The following is a 22,404-nucleotide window of genomic DNA, read 5'->3' on the forward strand; positions in this document are numbered from 1 at the left end:
TATTATAGAGTTCATAATGATAGGTTGTGTCTGTGCCGTTTACTTGTATCCCTTGAGTGACAGTTATAAAAACAATGTTGCTGTTGTCCTGGTGTGGTGTGGCAACGTGCTGTATCTTGATCATAAAAAAATTCTTTGAGACTAGAATCCATAACTAATTTTCTGCCAGAGAGCACATCACTTGACATTGTTGATCTCTTTTGTTGAGATAAAATAAAAATTTGTTGAAGCATGGATAATTAAGAGGTCTTCAAACCGATCTTGCCACCACAGCAACTAATGATACTTCAAATGGGCAGAAAGAATTAAGAATGCATTACAAACCTTGAATGTTCATGTAGTTTAGAATTAATCCTCCCCAAATCAAAACTCATTTAATCTACCACTAGTCAACTTGTTGTACTCAGCTCAACCAAATAACTTTTGCCTATCTAATTCACTTAAGACCATTGCTTAATTTTAAAAAGTTTTTTTTTAATTTTTGAGTATCATTGTCTGTAATACAAACATTCAAAGTTGTGTTCATTCCAAAGCCACAAATCATTTTCTTTCTATAGTATCCTGGAGGTCAGGTAATCAACTCATTACAGAATTTAGACTAATAATGCACATTATTAGTCCAAATTTAATGTCACATTTAACTTCAAATATCACTTTTGTAAATGGGCAATTAGATTAAGTATATTTAACTAAAAATTAGAAGCCTTCAAAGTTGTGCATGTTTTTGTTTGAAAATGTGGGAAGTATCAATTGCTATAATACTGACCTGTAGACATTGTTCTTTGCTGAATGTCTGTTAAAAGTAAAGCAATGTGTAGATGAAATCGTGGCTGCCATATTACTTTATCGTTTCTTTCTGAGCTGCATAAAGACTGTGAATTCTTGCTTCCAGCAAAACTGCAGGCCTCCCACCCTTGCCCTCCCCCCCCCACCCACAAACAGCCTTTGTGCCATTGCAAAGTAGTCAGTTTATTTAAATGACGGAAGAAATCTGAAGATGTTGAAAATTTTACCCCAAGTCAACTGCGGGGCGGGTGGGGGGGGGGGAAAGAGGGTGGAGGGGGAAAATAGCATTCAAAGAATAAAGGAAAATAAAAGAAATAATCAGGGCATGTTCATTCACAACTTCTTGAAAGTTAGTCAAAGAATCCTGAATTTCAGTTATATACATTTTTTTTGTAATGTAAAGAGGCAAGAGAGGATATCACTACTGGAAAATGACTGGAGGGGTAATGGGGGGGGGGGAAAACAAAAATGGCAGGTGATTCTTGAAAGATCACTACCAATGCCTCTACAATCTCTTCAGCTACTCCTTTCAGAACCCTGTGGTGTCGTCCATCTGGTCTATCTGCCTTCAGCCCATTCAGCTTCCCAGGTATCATCTTAGTACATACCCAACTGATCAAAACCCCACTATAATTGTTAATACTCATTCACCAATTATACTATTATCATCTGTATCATATTTAGTGTAGTAGCATCTACACTGGACTTTGAGGCAAATAATCCCAATCCCAGGTTTGAATCCAACTGGCTCCTTGCACGCTTTCCATCCATGTTGGGTTAAGAATCAAGCTAGCAACTCTGCCTCAAAAGAAAAACAGACAAAAATTCCAAAAGAATGGCAAGGTTGCCACCCAATGTGCCACAGGTGTGGAAAAGAACAATTTTAGTATCAGAACAGTAGAGCACAAGAACTAGCCCTTCAGCTAAACTACTTAGTAATCAAATGCACAACTAAACAAATTCTTTCCACTTACATAATGTCTATATCCCTCCATTGTCTGCACTTGCTGAAGAGGCTCTTAGTTACCCATTAGTTGTCTCCATTATCACCTTAGATCATTCATTTCAGGCACCCACCGTGGAAAAGACTTGTCCCCTCAAAATTAAAAGGATTTATCAAAAATAGACATGCAAAATAATTTTGGAATGTAGAATACAGTAAATCTGAAAATCTGGCATTGCTGAGACTTTGGTGATGCTGGTACTTCTGTCAATAACTCAATTTCAAAATGTTACATGGCAATGTTCCTCTAACTTGTAATGCCTGGTGTGTGCAAAAACCTTGCTGTGCAATTTTTTGCTCAATGACAACACTTGCGCACTGAACTTCTAAGCAGAAGTAAACCTGAAGCTATTCCAAGGACAATAAACTACCAAGTCCAGTTTGCTGTTCATTGTTTAAAAGAAATAAAATACACGAGTCTTATATCTCTCATTTCTTAGTTTCTGTATTGTACTTAAATATTTCTTGTAGCTGCACATTCCTGACCTCATGAGGTTTTGGTGCAACAGTTTGTTTCATTCAGCCATTCTGTTTTAAATGAACTAGCAGTTCTTTTGCGCTTCATGCCCTTTGCTTCTTTAGAATTAGGCAACGAATCAATAATTTCTTCAATAAAAGCACTATAAGTAAGCCAGCACTAAAATCTGTAAACAAATCATCACAAACTCCACATAGTCAACACCATCTGCATCAGAAACCAGAAAAGGAAATATAATTGTGTATAATCATGCCAATGAGGTAGAGGGTGACAACCTTGTGTGCAGGTAGCAAAAGATGTGAGGGAGTATTGTTACATGGTATTACATTTCTTAGTGAACCACGTGAGCTTTAATGGAGTGTGGGACTAGTACTAGGCAAGTTTCAAAGGCATTCTGGAACACAGCCCAGGCAAGTTTACAAAAGTGCATAGGGAACCATCTGGTGAACTAAATGCCAACTATCAACATTTCTGAATGTTTTTCAGTTTAACATTTTTGAGTTTAATGCAAAATTTGAAAGATGCATTGGTTAAAAACCCACTATTGCTGTTAATGTTAAAAAGTTAGCTGCAAAGATGGTGGCACATCAAAAGATCAATTTCTTAGTAATCCTTCAAGACTGAGAAATATTGACTTCCACTTCCCTTGTGGGTTTTGGGTTAGCTAATGATGCCAATGTGCTTTATTTTATATGCTGCACTGCAAAGATTAATAAGATTAGAATTAAACTCATTTTGGTTGATATTTAGAATAATTGTTAAAATGAGAATTTGCAAGCAATTCCACGAAAGAAAGCTTGTAGATTGGTAAATAAGATGAATAAGGGGGTATTTTTACATCTCAGTAACATCCCAAAAGTAACTGCAAATGTGGATACAGATTTTTAAAAATTAGTCAAGTGAAAGCAAGCTAATGTTGAGCTTTGACAGAAAAGATCAAGTCCTGGTAGAATGCAGGTGGTCTTAAGCAAGTGGGGGGAGGGGGAGGGGGAGAGAGGGGGAGGGGGAGAGAGGGGGAGGGGGAGAGAGGGGGAGGGGGAGAGAGGGGGAGGGGGAGAGAGGGGGAGGGGGAGAGAGGGGGAGGGGGAGGGGGGGAGGGGGAGAGAGGGGGAGGGGGAGGGGGAGACACACACACACACACACACACACAGAGCGTGTGCGTTTTTATAAAAATATTCCCTAGTCAGAGAAAGCTCCATTAGATTTTTCTCTTATTAAACAAAGCAGGAAAACCAGTTAGCTTACATGGAGGAAAGATTTTATTCAATACATTTAGGTGGGCACTAGAAACATTTGAGTAATCAGAAACCAGTCATTTGACCCATTTATTGGAATTTGTTTAAAAGCAATAAGGTGCTGCAAATGAGAAAGCAGCAGAGACCAAGATTTACAGAATATATTTGCTGTACCAGTTGTTACAGAAAATCTCAGGATAGAAGGTAAATTTGTGTGCAGAGATTAGATGCACAGAAAGCTATAAACAGTGTTGAGTAGCTTTGGATGACAAGATGCAACAAGTAGCATGGTACAGTCTTTTTTTTAAATCTTACAATTCATATACATAAATGACTGGGATGAAGATACTGAAAACGGGGGCTAAACCCAATTACACTATAGAAGTGAAACAAGTTGAAGAGTAAGCAGCAACTACAAAGAGGATTCAGATTGATTTTTCAAAGATTTTGCACATAGAAAATGAAAATCATTTAAGCTGGGAAAATAAATACAGCGTCATAGTCTAAAATAATGAGTTTGTAAAGTTCCAAGATGCAAAGGGATCTGGATATCCTAGTGTAGGATTTGCAAGAGGCTAATGTTATGGCACAGCAAGCAATTAGGAGAGCTTAATATTTGGTTAGTTGCTTGGGGAGCAGAATAGAGATTGTAGGGCCATAACTCCAGTAATATTGATTAATCAAAATAGAATCCATATTTTCAGTACCTCACATTTAACTGCCCAATCTGTGAAAACTGGGTCACATTAGAGACTTTGACAATGTCCACAATTTAAACATGGCTATGTCAATTCACAAGTTTTCCAGCAGATGGTTCTCTATAAACACCATTTGAAGATTTACAATAAACAGACAGTTCCCAGTTAACATTTGGCAGGGAGGAAATCCTTTACCAACTGGAGTTCCAGTCTATAAACAGCATTAACAGAAGGCCTAGTAGTTCAATGTTTCATGAGGAAATTTTAAAAATAGAACAAGTTTTGTGTAGTTGACATGATAAGTGTTCAATTTGTTTTATTTATAACTCCAAAGTTACTTGGACCAAACCTTTGCCCTATTACAGTGCAATTTTTCAGTTCATCAAAACATTCTTTAAAGATTAAATTTGCATGCAACAAAAAAAAATTGACCTAGCAGCATATAGGAAATTCCAAATGAAATTATAGGTGCTATTAACATCAAGACAGCCTAAACCACCCTCAAAAACACCAATCATATAACCATACGTTGGAAGCCTGTTTAAAAAGATGTTTGAACTAAAGACAGAAAATTCTCTCTCATACTGGAAGCCAAGGCTTCATTTCCCTTCTTGCTGGAATATGCTTATGATAATCAGCACCAAGACAAGCATGAAATAACACGATAAGAGTCCTTAAATGAGTGTAGTTATCCCCTTTTGTTCAACAGCCTGATGGTTGAGGGGTAGTAACTGTTTTTGAACCCGATGGTGAGAGTCGAAGCACTTGACCCTTCTATCCGATGACAGCAGTGAGAAACTTGCCCTACATTTTTCCTTTAAATCTGCACCTCTCACCTGAAATACATAACCTCTAGTGTTAGACATTTTTACCCCGGAGAAAAAAAATGCCAGCTGTCAACCTCACCTTGTAGCTGATACCCTCTAAGCCAGAGAGCGTTCTGGGTAGACCTCTTCCTGCACTTCGTCCACAGCATCTACATCATTCTCATGTGGCAACCAGATAAAATGCAACACTCCCACTGTGCCTTGACAAGAGTGTTATAAAGCTGCAACATATCTTACAGATCTCTGAACTCAATTCCTTGACCAAGGCATACCTGGGTGTGCCAAACGACATCTTTACAGTTTTGTAACTTCAAAATGCTAAACTAATTCAAAGGAATAATGCAGTGTGTCCGAAATACAGGTATAACTTCATCTTTAATTGCATGCTGTCATTTCACCACCTAATATTTGCACCTCACTTAATGTATTTTACACACATTATTCAAAATGAACAATGCTTAATCTACAATAGACACGATTCAAATTCTATTGAGGTATTAAATATATATTTCCCACCTTATTAAACTGTGCAGCCACTTTCAGAGAAGTATGGACTCAGACCCCAAGATTCCGCCATACTCTGTATTATCACTGTATTGCCCCGTGTATCTTAAACTTCTACATGAACCTACCATGAAAGGCCTTATCCAAATCCTGTTCAAAAATCCACTCTAATAGCTTCCCAACCACGGGCAATGAGACTTGCCAATCTATAGTTTCCAGGATTATCTCCATTTCCCTCTTGAACAGAAGCCTATTTGCCACTAGCCAGGCCTTTAGGAGTCCACTTTTGGGTAGAGGACAAAGATTTACAAAGCTCTAAGCTCAAAGTAAATTTATTACCAAAGTATGCATATGTTGCCATTTTCTACCTTGCAGGCCTTTACAGTAGAAATATGATCAATGAAAAAATTCACAAGACAGACAAAACAACAATTTGCAAAAAATATAACATTCAGAACAATGTATTTTGCCCATCACCACAATAGGCCTACAGTAGACACCATCTCAATGGCTCTCTACCCAACCTTGAATCACCTGGACAATACAAATACCCATGTCAGGATGGTGCTTATTGTTTATAGCTCAGCATTCAACACCATCATTCTTACAGTCTTGATTGAAAAGCTATATAACCTAGGCCCGATTATCACCCTCTACAACTGGATCATCGACTTCATAACTGGAAGACCACAATCTGTGCAGATTGGAAATAACATCTCCATCTCGGTGACAAACAACAGTGGTACACCACAGGGAAGTGTGCTTAGCCCAATGCTCTACTCTCTACACCCACAACTGTGGCAGGGCATAGCTCAAATGCCATATATACACTCGCTGATGATACAACCATTGCTGACAGAATTTCAGATAGTGACAAGCGGGCATACAGGAACAACGTGTACCAGTTAATTGCAAGGTGTCGCAGCAACAAGCTTACAATCAATGTCAGTGAGAGAAAAGAACAATTATACTTCAGAAAGGGCATGTTGAGGAAACTCAAATCAATCCTCAGAGGGATCAGAAGTGGAAAGAGTGAGTAATTTCAAGTTCCTGGATGTCAGTATCTCCAAGGACCTAAAGTAGACACAGCATATTGATGCAGCTATATTTTATTAGGAGTTTGAGGAGATTAGGTCAACTAAAACACTCAAACTTCTACAAATGCACCACGGAGAGCATTCGGACTGGCTGCATCACTGTCTGGTACAAGCTGGGGCACTACTGCACAAGATCGAAGCAAGCTACAAAAACTTGTAAATTAATCAGCATCAAGTTGGGTACTAGCCTCTGTGGTATCAGAGACATCTACAAGGATTGGTGCCTTAGTAAGACTGTGTCCATAATTAAGGTTCCCTACCACCCTGGACATGCCCTCGTCACTCTTACTGTTTGGATGGAGGTACAGAAGCCTGAAGGCACATACTCAATGATTCATGAACAGCTTCTTTCCCTCTGCCACCTAATTTCTAAATGGACATTGAACCCATGAACATCACCTCGTTTTTTAAAAAACTCTCAGTAACCTGGGGTATATCCCAATAGGCCCAAAGATGTACCCACCTTAACATTTTAAGAGATCCAACACTACCTTTCTCGTAAGGTCATATGTCCCTGGAATATTAGCACTCCACATCTGGTTCCTTGGTAAAGATGAAGTACACAAATTGCATCTTGCCCATGTCTTCCACTCCAAGCACCAAACTCAGAAGTAAAATTATAAAGTACAATATTAACATATTACCTTAAGATTCATTTTCTTACAGGCATTTACAAGAAAATAGAACTTAAAACTATAGATGCAGACAGACCAACAACCAACGTGCAAAAGACAAGCTATGGAAGTGAAAAAAACTTACAAAAGTTGTAGCTCCAAAGTTGCTTTCATGTGGGAGCTTCCATGTAAATGTATTCAATGGTGGGGAGGGCTCTGCCTCAGTCCTTGACACAGGTATAGAAGAATGCCTTGGGATCTTGTCTTACTTGCCAATGACATTTCATGAATCCTCCTGACTCCAATTCTCCTAGAGCTCTTTTCTAATGCTTCACAAATGGAGGAAGTATAGGTCGACCTTCTATAATCCGGGACCTGAGGAGTGCCGGATTAGTGAAAATGCTGAATTACAGAAGGTCACATTTAGCCATAGCTAACCACCTCATCATACTTCTTAAAATATCAAAGGATTCAAAGATTCATTTAATGTCAGAAATGTATACAATATACATCCTGAAATGCTTTTTCTTCACAACCATCTACGAAAACAGAGGAGTGCCCCAAAAAATGAAGAGTTAAATGTTAGAACCCCTCCCCACCAGCAAAAAATAAAGTGCATCCACTACCAGCACTCAAGCGTGAGCTAAGTGATAGCAAAGACACAGACTTGCAGTTACCCCAAAGACTACATTGCACTCGCAGGTACTGAGGGAAACCTTGTTAGTTTTTTTCCCTCCGCTCAGTGTTATGCTTAAGTTCAGCGGGTCACCACATCTGATATGAGGTCACAGGCAGGAGAGAATGGAGCGCCGGCTGGGTGACACTGGAGGGCAGTGCACGACTGCCAGCAGACGGACTGACCCAGTGCGTACCAACTCCACCGCCACTGGTGGGTGAGATGGGAGGGTGCCGGGTGGTCGCACCTTAAGCAAATATTAAATGCAGGAAAACAAGCAGGAATTGGCTGTCTGAGCTTACAAGAGCGCGCGAACACGTGAACAGATCTAGGGTAACCAAAACAATGCACAGCAGATTGGTACGGTAGCCCGGAAAATTTGAAATTATAGTTGTGCAGAAAATCTGAAATCAGTGCGGATATCGAAGGAACAGGATTACAGGTAGTCGGATTAGTGGAAATCGACCTGTACAAGCCAAGGAACTACAGGTTGTTCAGCCTGACGGTGTTGGAGAAACTTTATCTGCCATTACTGTCTCCTAGCCTCATTTTCCAGTGGTGCAATATCTACTCTCATCTCATCTGAAAAAACTTTTGGCATCTTATATTATTGGCTAGCTTTAGGTGCCTTCTGTTGGTTTTTAAAAAGTTTCCCAATCCTTTAACTTCCCAGTAATTTTTGCTATATGTATACATGTCTGTGTTTATGCCATCTTTAACTTCCCTTGGCAACCCTGATTACATCATCCTTCCTTCACCATATATTATAACATGTTTTGTATATTGACCATCAGGGCATTAGGTATGGGAGTTAGAATATGATGTGCAGTTGTACAAGTGACTGATCAGCCGTACTGAGTAGACACAGACAGAGATATGGTTACCCCATTGTACGAAAGACATGGTTAAATGGGAAAGAGCACAGAAAAGATTTGAGGATGTTGCCAGGACCAGAGGGATGAAATTATAGGGAGAGATTGGTGAGGTTAGATCTTTATTCTTCAAAATGTCGAAGGATGGGCAACTTTGTAAAACTATTTAAGACCACAGGACTACAACACACAGGAACAGAGTTAGGCCATTTGGCCCAGAGTCTGCTCTGCCACTTCATCACTTTCCTTCTCAGTCCCAATATCATGCCCTCTCCCTGTATCCCTTTATGTCCTGACCAATTAAGAATCTATCAACCTCTACCTTAATGATGCATACAGACTTGGCCTCTACAGCTCACCATGGCAAAAAATTTCAGATTCACCACTGTCCAAAGAAATCCCTCACCTCTGTTCTAATATGACACCCCTCTATTCTGAGGCTGTGTCCTCTGGTTTGAGACTCTCCCACCTTAGGAAACATCTTCTCCACTTCTACTCTATCAAAGCCTTTCACCTCAATACATTTCAATTAGGTCACCCTTCATTTTTCTGAATTTCAGTGAGTACAGGCTCAGAGCCAAACACTTCATATGACAAGCTGTTCAAACCTGAAATCATTTCTGTGAACCTCCTTTGAACCCTTTCCAGTTCCAGCACATCCCTTCTAGGATAAGGGGCCCAAAACTGCTTACAATACTCCAAGTGAGGCCTCACCAGTGTTTATAAAGTCTTAACATTACATCCTTGTTTTTATATTTTAGTTATTCATTTGTCTATCTCACAGACTCAACCTGCAAGCCTTTAGGGATTCATGTTACAAGGACTCCAGTCCCTTTGCACATCAGTTTGTATTTTCTCTCCATTTAGAAAACAGTCAACCCTTTCATTTCTTGTACCAAAGTGAATGACCATACACTACCGACACTGTATTCTATCTGCCATTTCTTTTCCGATTCTCCTAATCTGTCTAATTCCTTCTGTAGCCCCTCTACTTCCACAAAACTACCAGCCCCTCCACCTATCTTGGTGTCATCTGCAAACTTAGCAACAAAGCCATCAAATCCATCATCCAAATCATTAACATATAATGTAAAGAGAATTGGTTCCAAAACAGAGAACTGTGGAACACCACTAGTCACCGGCAGCCAACCAGAAAAGGCCTCCTTTATTCCTATTCTTTGCCTCCTACCAGTCAGCCACTGCTTTATCCATACTAAATCCTCCCTTTAATAAAAGGTGGCCTGTGCCGTTAATGTTATGCAATACCTAGATAAAGTGGACAGCAAGCCCTTTCCCCACAGTAGGGGAATCCAAAACAAGGATGTATAGATTTAAGGTTAGGGGTAAGGTTTACAAAGAACTTTGGTGGGAAAAGGGGCAATGCCCCCTCCCCAGCTACTTCCTGAAGAGGGTGGTGAATACATTGAATACACTGCCAAAGAAAGTGGCTAGGACAGGTACAATAGTATTGCTTAAGCAGCTGATAGGTATATGGAGAGTCAGGGTTTAGAGGGATATGGGCAGAACACAGGAAGCTTTAACTAGCAGGGTTGGCACTGTGGCTAGCATAGACTTGTAGTACCAAAGGGCCTTTATCTGTGCTGTATTGCTCTACAACCGCGACCCAAGGGATCAGAACTTACAGAACACTTTCCTTTTCTTAACATACAAGATTCTCTTACCAGGGCATCTTTTTATGACTACTATTAGGCAGTATGTACAGAAGCTCCAAGTTCCACACCACAAATACTTCCTTCAACCATTTCATTCCTAAACCAGAAATTAGCAACATGGACCACTAAAATAGCCTTTTATTCTGTGTGTCCAGCACTGCCCCCCCCCCCAAGTAAGAATTGCTTAATTTAGACTTGCAACACACAAAATGCTGGAGGAACTCAGCAGGCCAGGTAGCATCTATGGAAAAAGATCAGTCAACATTCAGACAAGACCCACTCCTGAAACATTGACTGTACTCTTTTCCATAGATGCTGCCTGGCCTGCTGAGTTCCTCCAACTTTTAACCTGCTTGGATTTCCAGCATCTGCAGATTTTCTTGTTTGTGATTAATTTAGGCTTGATTTGTTTTCACTGTGAATGCTGCATACGAGGCTGTGTCTGATGCTGCTGCAAGTTAGTTTTCCATCACACCTGTGCATGACCATAAACTTGACTAACTCTGCCCTTCCTCACTGTCCTGTATTCTGTGCAGAGATCTTTAAATATCACCCACATGCAAGATGTGGAACAGAAAAAGCTCTTTCCAATTACTTCTTAGTTGCTAATATTCTTCTAATTTGCCCATCCTAATTCAATACTCTGGCAAGATCTATACTTATTCATAGCCATCTTAAGTATGGTCACTACTTCCTAAATGCTCCCCCACTGAAACATCAACTGGCTAGGTTCATGTTTGAATACTAGGTCCAATATGGAACCTCTTCTGGTTGGACTATCTATAATGATTTAAAAAATTCTCTTGGATGCAAGTGTCTTCACTGCCACTCAACAGGGTCATGGCTTAACAGTTGCTCTTTCAGAATCTTGTGCATTTCAATGAGATTGTACCCAAAATACTAAACTAGTACAAGCTGGCCTTTATCTACTAAACTTTGTTACCCTTCATTCAAAATTATATCTAAACTACACAATCAAAGAATAATTGTTCCTCCATTAAAGAGGCTGAAATTCCCACTTCGCTGCTGCTGTTACTACTGTGTGGTAACCAGAATCTCCGGAGCTGAAGGCCCCGAAATCCTCGGCTTTGTGTGTTTCAGCGGCTGGGGAGAGGTCGAAGGTGCTCGGCAGAGGATGGCACTCGGGAAGCTGTATTGGAGAGGCTGGTCAGAAGCTCGGAGTTTTCGGACGAATGGACTCAGTGTTGGTTGCTTCCAAGGTATTGGCAAGTTGATGGTGCCTGGAGGTTTATGGCAGGGAGTTTCTTCCTTTTGGCGCCTGCTATCGAGGACTCCAGAGTCGATGGACTCTGGACTTTATATAAAAAAAAACAAACTGTACCCATGGTCTGTTCATCAAATTGTGGTATTGCTTTGCACTGCTGTATAATTACAGGTGTCCCCCACTTTTTGAACGTTCGCTTTACGAAACTTCACTGTTACGAAAGACCTACATTAGTACCCTGTTTTCGCTTTTAGGTATTTTCACTGTTACGAAGAAAGGCAGCACGCAATAAAAAAAAAAAATCAGCGTGCACCCGAGCAGCCACTCTCCCCTGGATTCGGAACGGCATTGCTTTAACACGTTGCATTGAGCAGTCATTAGCAAGATGAGTTCTAAGGTGTCAGAAAAGCCTGAAAGAGTAAGGGTGTTACACGTAGCGTAAAACTAGACATAATTAAGCGTTTCAATCGTGGTGAACGAAGGACAAAGTGAGTTTGGCTTGTGGAAGTTGACGAAGATGTTGAAGAGGTTTTGGCATCCCATGACCAAGAACTGATAGATGAAGAGCTAATGCAATCGGAAGAGGAAAGGATAACAATTGAAACCGAATGTAGAAAGTGAAGCAACTGCATGAGATTTTCGCTGCAGTGATAAAGTACGACTTTAATTTTGAAAGGGTACGTAGGTTTAGGGGATATTTGCAGGATGGTTTGAGTGCTTACAAACAACTGTGATAGAAAAATGCGCGAGGCTCAGCAGTCAAGTAAGCCTTCCACATCAGCCACAGCAAACGACGAACCTCGACCTTCAACATAGAGGCCAGTAGTCATAGGAGAAGATGAGTTGCCTGCCCTGATCGACGATGAGATGACACCCTTGTGTCCCACCACACCAACACCCAGGCCCCGGACAGATACTGCGATTCATGAAGAACGCAGCAGTAGCCAGGAAGCACACAGCACATCTTTTAAGAAAAAAGCTGAAATAAACATGCTAATTAATTAGGTGCCACCTAGCACGTAATTGTTGGCCCAAATCAGGCAATGCCACTGCACCACCCAGCCTGCGACGACTCAGTCTAACACACCATCAGTGTGCTCGGCGCTGTTTTCCCAATTCCGGTAAGTGATACTGCACTATACATACATAATTTCTACTTTATATAGGCTGTGTATTTTTACATGTTATTTGGTAGATTTGGCAGCTTCATAGTTTAAAGGGTACTGGAGAGCGCGCTTATGCCAACAGCACTTGCGTGAGATTTTCGCTACGGAGATCTGTGCAGGCAATCATTGTAGAGAAGTATTTCTACTTTATATAGGCTGTGTATTTATCATATCATTCCTGCTTTTACTATATGTTACTATTATTTTAGGTTTTGTGTGTTGCTTGGCATGATTTGGTAGGTTATTTTTGGGTCTACGAACGCTCACAAAATTTTCCCATATAAATAAATGGTAATTGCTTCTTCACTTTATGACCTTTCAGCTTACGAACCATTTCATAGGAACGCTCTACCTTCAGATGGCGGGGGAAACCTGTACGTGGTTCTGTCAGTGTTAGTCTTTGGTCTGTCTTGTCTTCTGTGATATCACTCCAGAGAAACACTGCATCATTTCTTAACGCATATATGCATTTCTAAATGACAATAAAAGAGGACTGAGTGTTCTCATAATCTAAAAAATACTGCCAAGATCTCATCCCTGCACTCTTGCCCAAATACATACCATTTAATTTCCTGTTTGCTGTACTAGTGACCACTTTAAATCAGCACAAAAGATCCATTCCCACTCTTCAGTCATTTTTCTATTCTTTATTTTTCTACACCCCACTTCTCCATAGCAACATTCAAAATAAATGATCAAAGTACACATCTCCAAGATTAGTTTTCTTGTGGGCGTATATAGTAAATTCAAGAAACCCCACACCCAACAGGACAGTGCACAAAACACAAGAAAAAAGTATTAATAATAAATAAGCAGTAGAGAACATGAGACAAGTTCTTGAAAGGACATCCATCGTAGGAACAGTTCAGTGATGGGGCAAATGAAGTTGAATGAAGTTGTCCCTCTGGTTCAAGAGCCTGAAAGTTGAGGGGTAATAACTGTTCCTGAACTTAACGGTGCGAGTCCTGAGGCTCTTGTACCTGCTTCCTGATGGCAGTGGCAAAAAGAGCATGGCCTGAATGGTGGGGGTCCTTGATGGATGCTGTTTTCCTGTGACAGTGCTCCATATAAATGTGCTCAATGCAGGGATGGGCTTTACCCATGGACTCTGCCATACCCACTACTTCTGTAAGCGTTTCTGTTCAAAGGCTTTGCTGTTTCCATACCAGGCAATGATGTAACCAGTCAATATACTCTCTACTGTGCATCTGCAGAAGTTTGTCAGTTAGATGTTATGCCAAATTTTCACAAACTCTTAAGTAGAAGTGCTGCCATCGTTTCTTCGTAATGACACTTACTTGCTAGGCCCAGGATAGATCCTGAGATGTTAACAGAGAAATTTAAAGTTGCTGATCCTCTCTAAATGAGGACTAGTTCAGAATGCTTTGAGGTTGGTCATGACTTGACTGAACTCCTGCCTCAGCAAGGACCTGGACCATTGCAATTTGCCTATCAGCACAATAGGTCAACAGCAGATGAAATCTCAATGGCTCTTCACCTGGCTTTAGACGATCTGGACAACACAAACATCTATGTCAAGATGCTGTTCATCAATTATAGCTCAGCATTTAATACCATCATTCCCAAAATCCTGACTGAGAAATTGACGAACCTGGGCCTCCGTACCTCCCTCTGCAATTAGATCCTCAACTTCCTCACTGGAAAACCTCAATCTGTGAGGATTGGTGACATCTCCTTGCTAATGATCAACATTGGTGCACCCTAGGGGTGTGTGCTTAGCCCACTGCTCTTCTCTCTATATACACATAAGTATGACTAGGTATAGCTCAATACCATCTATAAATTTGCTGATGATACAACCATTGTTGGTAGAATCTCAGGTGGCAACGAGAGGGCATACAGAAGTGAGATATGCCAACCAGTGGAGTGGTGTAATAGCAACAACCTGGCACTCAATGTCAGTAAGACAAAAGAACTGATTGTGGACTTTAGGAAGAGCAAGATGAAGGAACACCTAACAATCTTCAGAGGGGTCAGAAGTGGAGAGAGTGAGCAGCTTCAAGTTCCTGGGTGATCTGAGGATCTAACCTGGCCCCAACATATCTCTGCAGTTAAAAAGGCAAGACAGTGACTATACTTAATTACGAGTTGGAGATTTGGCATGTCAACCAATACACTCAAACTTCTATAGTTGTACCATGGAGAGCAGCCTGACAGGCTGCATCACTGTCTGGTATGGAGGGACTACTGCACAGAACTAAATGCAGCTGCAGAAAGTTGTAAATTTAGTCAGCTCCATCTTATGTACTAGCCTACAAAGTACCCAGGACATCTTCAAGGAGTAGTGTCTCAGAAAGGCAGTGTCCATTAAGGACCTCCAGCAGCCAGGGAATGTCCTTTTCCTCACTGTTACCATCAGGTAGGAGATACAGAAGCCTGAAGGCACACACTCAGCAATTCAGAAACAGCATTCATTGAACCCGATCTCACTTTTTATATATTTTTTGATTTTTGCACAATTTTTAATCTATTCAAGTATACTGTAATAGATTTATTATTACATTTATTCTTTCTTCTATATTATGTATTGCATTGAACTGCTGCTGCCAACAAATTTCACAGAACATGACAGTGATAATGATTCTGACCTCTGGTTTCCTCCTCCAGAAGTCAAAAATCAGCTCCTTGGTCTTGCTGACATTGAAAAGTTATTGTTGTGGCACCACAACCAGATTTTCAATCTCTATCATATGCTAATTTAGCCAATGATCCTGGTGTCATCAACAAATGTGAATATGGTCTTGGAGCTGTACTTGGCCTCACAGTCATAAGTAGAGCAGGGAGTTTAGCACACAGCCCTACAGTGCACCGGTGCTGATGGAGATAGTGAAAGTTATGTTTTTGCCAATCTGAACTGACTGGGGTTACCAAGTTAGGAAATTAGGGATCAAATTTCACAAGATATTAAGGCCTTGGTCTTGAAGCTTATTGATTAGTTTTGAAGGGATGATAACATTGAATGCCGAGCTGTAGTTGATGAGTTGATAGATGTGGACAGCAAAGTCGTATACATGTTCCATATCTGAGTGAAGAGCCAATGAAATTCCATCTCCAGTGGACCTGTTGTGACAGTAGGCAAATTGGAGTAGATCCAACTTGTTGTTAAGCAGCAGTTCGTATGTTTCATCACCAGGTTTTCAAAGCAGGCCACAGTGAATGCAAAACACTGCTGAATGATGGTCATTGAGTCAGGTTATCACGTTCTACCTGGGCAATGGCATAATTGAAACCTGCTTGAAGCAGAAGTACCTCGGACTGCTGAAGTGAGAAGTTAAATATGTCAGTGAACGCTCTGGCCAGTTGATCAGCATGCCTCTTTAGTACTTGGCCAGGTACAGGTACCATATATGGGCTGGATGTTTTCTGAGAGTTCACATTCCTAAAAAGTGCTCTCACATTGGACTCAGACTGAAATCATAGGCCATTAAGGCCTATAGAAAATCATGAAGGGTCTTTGATGCTTTGGATGTTTTGATGGTCAAAGCAAGGAAATTAAATACATCCACGGAGCTGGCTTCCACCCCAGTCTGTGGCAAAGCATTCCACAGATTCTCCACTGGGTAAAAAAAAATTCCTCCTTGCCTCCATTCTAAAAAGGTCATCTTTCAATTGTGAGGCTGTGCCCTCTAGTTTTGGATAACCCCATCATAGGAAACATCCTCTCCACACCCTTCTATCTAGTCCTTTCAACATTCAGTAGGTTTCAATGAGATTCCCAAAGCTGCCAAATGCTCTCCATGTTAACACCTTCATTCCCAGAATCATCCTCATGAACTTCCTCTAGACTTTCTCCAATGACAACACATCCTCTGAGATATGGGGCCAAATCTGTTGTTAATACTCCAAGTGCAGCCTAACTAGTGTCTTATAAAGCCTCAGCATCATCTCCTTGTTTATATATTCTATTCCCCTTGAAATAAATGCCAACATTGTATTTGCCTTCTTTAAAAGGCTCAACCTGTAAATTAACTTTCTGGGAATCTTGAATGAGGACTCAAGTCTCTCTGCACCTCTTCTCCCCGATTCGATAAAAGTCAAGCACCTCCACTCTGTCTGCCACAACAGACAGGATCTCCCGGTTGCCACCCACTTCAACTTTGCTTCACACTCCCATTCGGATATGTCCATAAATGGCCTCCTCTACGGCCATGATGAGGCTAAACTCGGGTTGAAAGAGCAACACCTCATATACCATCTAGGTAGTCTCCAGGCCCCTTGGTATGAACACTGAATTCCCCAACTTCCAGTAATTCCTCTCCCCCCCCCCCGCCACAGCTGCCTACTACCTCCCTTATGGTTCTGCGTCCAGTACCCATTGTGCTTCCCCCATTCCTTCTTCACCTTTCCTGCCTATCACCTCCCTGCTTCCCCTCCCCCACCCCTTTATCTTTCCCCTTACTGGTTTTTCCACCTGGTACCTACCAGCCTTCTCCTTCCCACCCTTCCCCCCCCCACCTTCTTTATAGGGCCTCTGCCCCTTCCCTCTTCAGTCCTGACGAAGGGTTCCCGCCCAAAACATTGACCAATCGTTTCCACGGATGCTGCCTGACCTGCTGAGTTCCTCCAGCGTGTTGTGAGTGTTGCTTTGACGCCAGCAGCTACAGAGTATTTTGTGTTTAAATAGTCTGTACTATTGTTCCTTTCACCAAAATGCATCATATATTTCCCAACACTTTTCTGCCCGTTCTTCCAATTCGTTCACATTCTGCTGTAATCACATGGCTCCCTCAACACTACCTACCCCTCCGCCCATCTTTATATCATCCACAAACTTTGCCACAAAGCCATCAATTCCATTATCCAAATCATTAACAAACAATATGAAAAGTAGCAGTCCCAATACTGACTCCAAGGAACACTACTAGTCACTGGCAGCCAACCAGAAAAGGCTCCTTTTTTCCCCCCACTTGCTGTCTTTTGCCTGTCAGCCATTCCTCTAACCATGCCAGCATCTTTTCTGTAATGCCATAGGATTTCATTTTGTTAAACACCCTCATGTGTGGCACCTCATCAAATGCTTTCTGACAATCTAAGTAAATGGCACCCACTGCCTCTCCTTTGTCCACCCTGCTTGTTACTTCCTTGAAGAACTCCAACAGATTTGTCAGGCAAAATTTCCCTTTGCAGAAACCATGCTGACTTTGACTTACTTTATCATTAGTCTCCAAGTATCCTGAAACCTCATCCTTAATATTAGACTCCAACACTTCCCGAACCATTGAGGTTAGGCTAACAGAACTATAATTTCTTTTAACTCCCTCCCTTCTTAAAGAGTGGAGTGACATTCTAGTCCTGTGAGACCATACCAGAATTAAATGATTCTTGAAAGATCCTGACCAATGCATCTGTTATCTCTTCAGCAACCCTCTCTCAGGACTCTGGGATGTAGTTCATTTGGTTCAGGTGACTTAGCCACATTAAGACCTTTCAGTTTGCATAGCACTTTTTCCTTTGTAATAGCAATGGCAAACGCTTCTGCTCCCTGACGCTCACGGACCTCTGGCACACTGCTGATGTCTTCAACAGTGAAGACTGATGCAAATTATCCATTAAGTTCATCTGCCATTTCTTTCCCCCCTTACTACCCCAACAGCATCATTTTCTAGTGGTATCTCTATTTTCTAGTTTCTATCAACTCTCACCTTTTACTCTTTATACAACTGGAAAAAAAACTTTCACTATCCTGCTTTACATTATTGGCTAGTCCGCCGTCATTTCATCTTTTGCCTTCTTACAGCTTTTTTTAGTTGCCTTTTGGTGGATTTTAAAAGCTTCCCAATCATCCAATTTTACACTCACCTTTGCGACATTATATGCCCTTTTCTTGGCTTTTATGCAGTCCTCAACTTCCCTGGTCAGCCACGATTGCCTACACCTGCCATTTGAGATCAACTTTTGCGGGAACTATCTATCCTGCTCCTTGTGAACTATTCCCAGAAACTTCAGCCATCTCTGCTCTGTCGTCATCCCTGCCAGTATCCTCCTCCAATCCACCTGGGAAGTTCCTCTCTCATGCCTCTAATTCCTTTTATTCCATTGCGATATTGATGCATGCGACTTATGCTTCTGCAATTTGAGAGGGAGTATGAATTCAATCATATTATGATCACTGCTTCCCAAGGGTTCCTTTACATTTAGCTCCCCAAGACCTGGGCTATTACACAACACCCAATCCAAGACAGCCTTTCCCAGAGTAGGTTCAAGCTCAAGCTGCTCCAAAAAGTCATCTCGTAGGCATCCAATAAATTCCCTCTTTTGTGACCTGACACCAGGACCTGATTTTCCCCAATCTCCTTGTGTATTGAAATCCATTACAATTGTGTCATTACCCTTATTACATGCCTTTTCAAGCTCCCTTTGCAAACTCAACCCCACATCTTGGCTACTATTTGGAGGCCTATGTGTGATTCCCATAATGGCTTTTTTTTTTACCCTTGCAGTTTCTCTTACCACAAAGATTCTATCCCTTACCAGCAGAGTCACCACCACATACACTTTCCTGCCTGTCCTTTTGATACAAAATATATCCTTTGATGTTATTTCCTTCAACCACGACTCTGTGATGCCCACAACGTCATACTGATCAATCTCTAATTGCACCATGAGTTTGGCCACCAGATTCCTAATGCTGTCCTGTATTCTTTGCCCTTTTGAATTTTACCTGTGATACAATTTAACTTTGTCTGCTTTTGTACCCAATCATCCGCTTGTCCTTACTTACATTCATGTTACTACCATCATTTACTGGTAAACCTGCTAGCTCATTCTCAGCTCTATCACACCGGTTCCCATTCCCCTGCCACATTCATTTAAGCCATACCAAACCCCACAAGAATATTGGGCCCCTTCTGATTCAATTGCAACCCATTCCTTTTATACAGATCCCACCTGCTCTAGGACCATGTGTGGATCCCACAAAGAACTCCTTTAATCACCTGAGGCTAAGGAGGAACATTTTTAACTGAAGCCCAAATGAGCTTTGACCAACGTATTTCAAGAGTTAGCAATTCAGATTTATTTTACCCATTTCAATTTGACTTCCATATAGTTTAACCAGCTTCTTTGATAAAGCTCCAATACAACTTTAGTGACAAATTAGTCATGTTGTAAGGGAAGTTTACTATATCAATAGCCACTCCTAAAACACAAGATGGGGCTTCTCTCCTCTATTTTTGCAGATGTTTGGTGAAATCACAGCCTGCTACTTTTTTTTAAAAAAGAAAAGCACCAGCTCAGCTCATGTGTTCCCCAGGTTAGCATCTTAGATCCAAAAGGCCATTAAAAAATAATATAAAATGCAGTTGACTAGTTTCAAACAGGAAATGAGAAAAGTGATGACCAATGCCCAAAACTGAACCTAACCAGTCATGGTTAGCAGGGGATTTTTGGACATTCTATAGCCATCCCATTCCGGATTTCTCAAAAAAAATCTTCAAATCAGAAATGTGGGGCAAAAGCTCCATGCTCTTAGATGGACAAAATTTAAGAACCTGCAATATTCATGTTATTCAAGGAAAAACAGTTTGCTCAAAGCCTACTACGAACTGAAACAATGTTTATCAACAATTTATTGCTTGCCAAAACTTCAAGCCACAACACATATAAAGGACAGCAACCAATTTCACATCACACATCTGCCCAAGTTAGTGGACCTTACCACTTGTATCCAAAATACCAGAACTAGAGGAGACAGAATTTTCATATGGACTTAATTTTTGAATGTACAACTGGCTAGCAGTCATTAACATCAGGAGCTCCAAATCTATAGGGCACATTCAACTATTTATAATTATGCAGCATTAACATAAATAAAGCTTTAATAATAAGGATGACTGTTGGAAATTCTAAACAGGTCACTCAGTATCTGTTGATACAAAGGAATTAATTGTTAAGAGTTTTGTATCAGGACTAACCTATTCGCCTCTAAACGATGCTTTCTAATCCACTGAGTTCCACCAGCAGACTGTTTCTCGCTCCAGATTACAGGATTGCAGTCTCCAATACCCATTATGTAGTTTACCCTACTTGAAATTCCACTGATTCCTGTATAACAACATAGCTTATTTTCTCATTTGTTAAGTGCAAGTCACAAAAATACTCCAAATACTAAAATGGATTCGCCTCCTCCAAATTTCCTATCCTTCAACCAGTTTACTAACAATTGTTTTAGGTACCCTATAATTTAGCTTTACAAGTTAGAACTAAGGTTTTAAAATAAGATCTGCCTGTCATTATTTCTCAGAGGTGATACACTAATTTAAGCAACTAAGGAAAAAAACAGCAAATGTTGGAAACATTCAGTAGAGCAGCATTTGTACAGAGTTAACACTGCAGGTTAATGCCCTTTCCAAATTAAAGCAACGTATTAAATACATTAAAAAACATGGAATTAGTGGTACAAAATACAGCTCTTAAATACTTAGAAATTAAAATACAAAAATCAGCTACATAAATATATTTTGCTGCTTAGTCGACAAAAGATTACTGTCTTCTTTGAATCACAATTCGTACATTGCCAGGAACACCAAAACGCCGAACTAAAGAAACTATTCAAGACAAGAACCTAGATTTCAATGCAACTATTTCGAGAGCATCGATTGAAAACGAACATTAAAAATAGCTGCGCTACAGAAACAGGAACCTCCATAAATTTGCACACATTAATAGGGTGGGGTCACCGCCGAGAATGGCAAATGAGGTCGAGCAAAAGTAGTGCTGCTGTCGACAGACCGGAGATGTTGAAACCATCTCACAGGTTTCAGAACTGCCGAGCTACATTCCGATCTCAAACGTTCCAAAAACATTTTCTTACAAAATATATTTTAAGTGTCATGGAAACTACTACAGACGCCAATCAACCTTATTATGCAGCAGAGGAATTTACCCTGATCACGTGAATTATCCATCGCGTAGGGTTAACCTGCGATAAACAAGACAACTGCTGTCGCCATCTTGTTTTGACGCAGCTTTAAAGACACGGATACCTACTAGCATTATATTAGCTTTTCGTTGGGTTGTATGGTGGTCTAAAAGTAGATTTGTTCAGTAGGTTAGTCTTTCCCGAGTGCTACTAATCAAATTCAGCCGACAGGATTCCCCTCACATCACAACGCCCAACCGTGTCCTATAATGGCGCCCACGTACATTAACACCATCCTAATAGAATTGATCTTGTGCTAGGCTCCACCTGCATGCGGTGGGGATAACGTCATTAATAGCCAATCTGAGGGGGAAGAGAGTGCACCGCAAACCAATGGCTAGTCGAGAAGGAAGTAACTCACAGAAACACATCAAAGCACGCAATGTTTGTCCCTTTTTTTTGTCGGAACTGAGAAAAAAAATGCGCCATTTTATAGAGGATCAAATACAGAATAACAGCAACGCTACTCCGAACACAGAAATAAATAACGTCTGCACGCGCTTCACATTAACACTAATACACAGCTTCACCTCGAACCACAAAGTAGCACCGTTTTACGCTAATCATGGTGGAAACTTTCTCCAGCGCGCTGCCACCACAGCCAAAAAC

At 40.9% G+C, this 22,404-nt stretch overlaps 1 long non-coding RNA gene across 3 annotated transcripts; it reads right to left on the reverse strand.

Moving 5' to 3' along the window:
* Positions 1-237: 237 nt before the first annotated feature.
* Positions 238-22,390, reverse strand: LOC134359511 (uncharacterized). 3 transcript variants are annotated; one of them, XR_010021133.1, is made up of 4 exons: positions 22,326-22,390; positions 7,092-7,617; positions 767-793; positions 238-285 (listed from the first exon to the last, which is right to left on the reverse strand). It is a non-coding gene; the product is annotated as an uncharacterized LOC134359511 (long non-coding RNA). The 3 variants fall into 3 exon arrangements; XR_010021132.1 differs by lacking the exon at positions 22,326-22,390 and adding an exon at positions 21,864-22,313; XR_010021131.1 differs by lacking the exon at positions 22,326-22,390 and having other exon boundaries at positions 7,092-17,131.
* Between the last annotated feature and the right edge of the window lie 14 nt (positions 22,391-22,404).

This window comes from Mobula hypostoma, chromosome 20 (assembly GCF_963921235.1).
Source record: "Mobula hypostoma chromosome 20, sMobHyp1.1, whole genome shotgun sequence".
Classification (NCBI taxonomy): Eukaryota; Metazoa; Chordata; class Chondrichthyes; order Myliobatiformes; family Myliobatidae; genus Mobula; species Mobula hypostoma.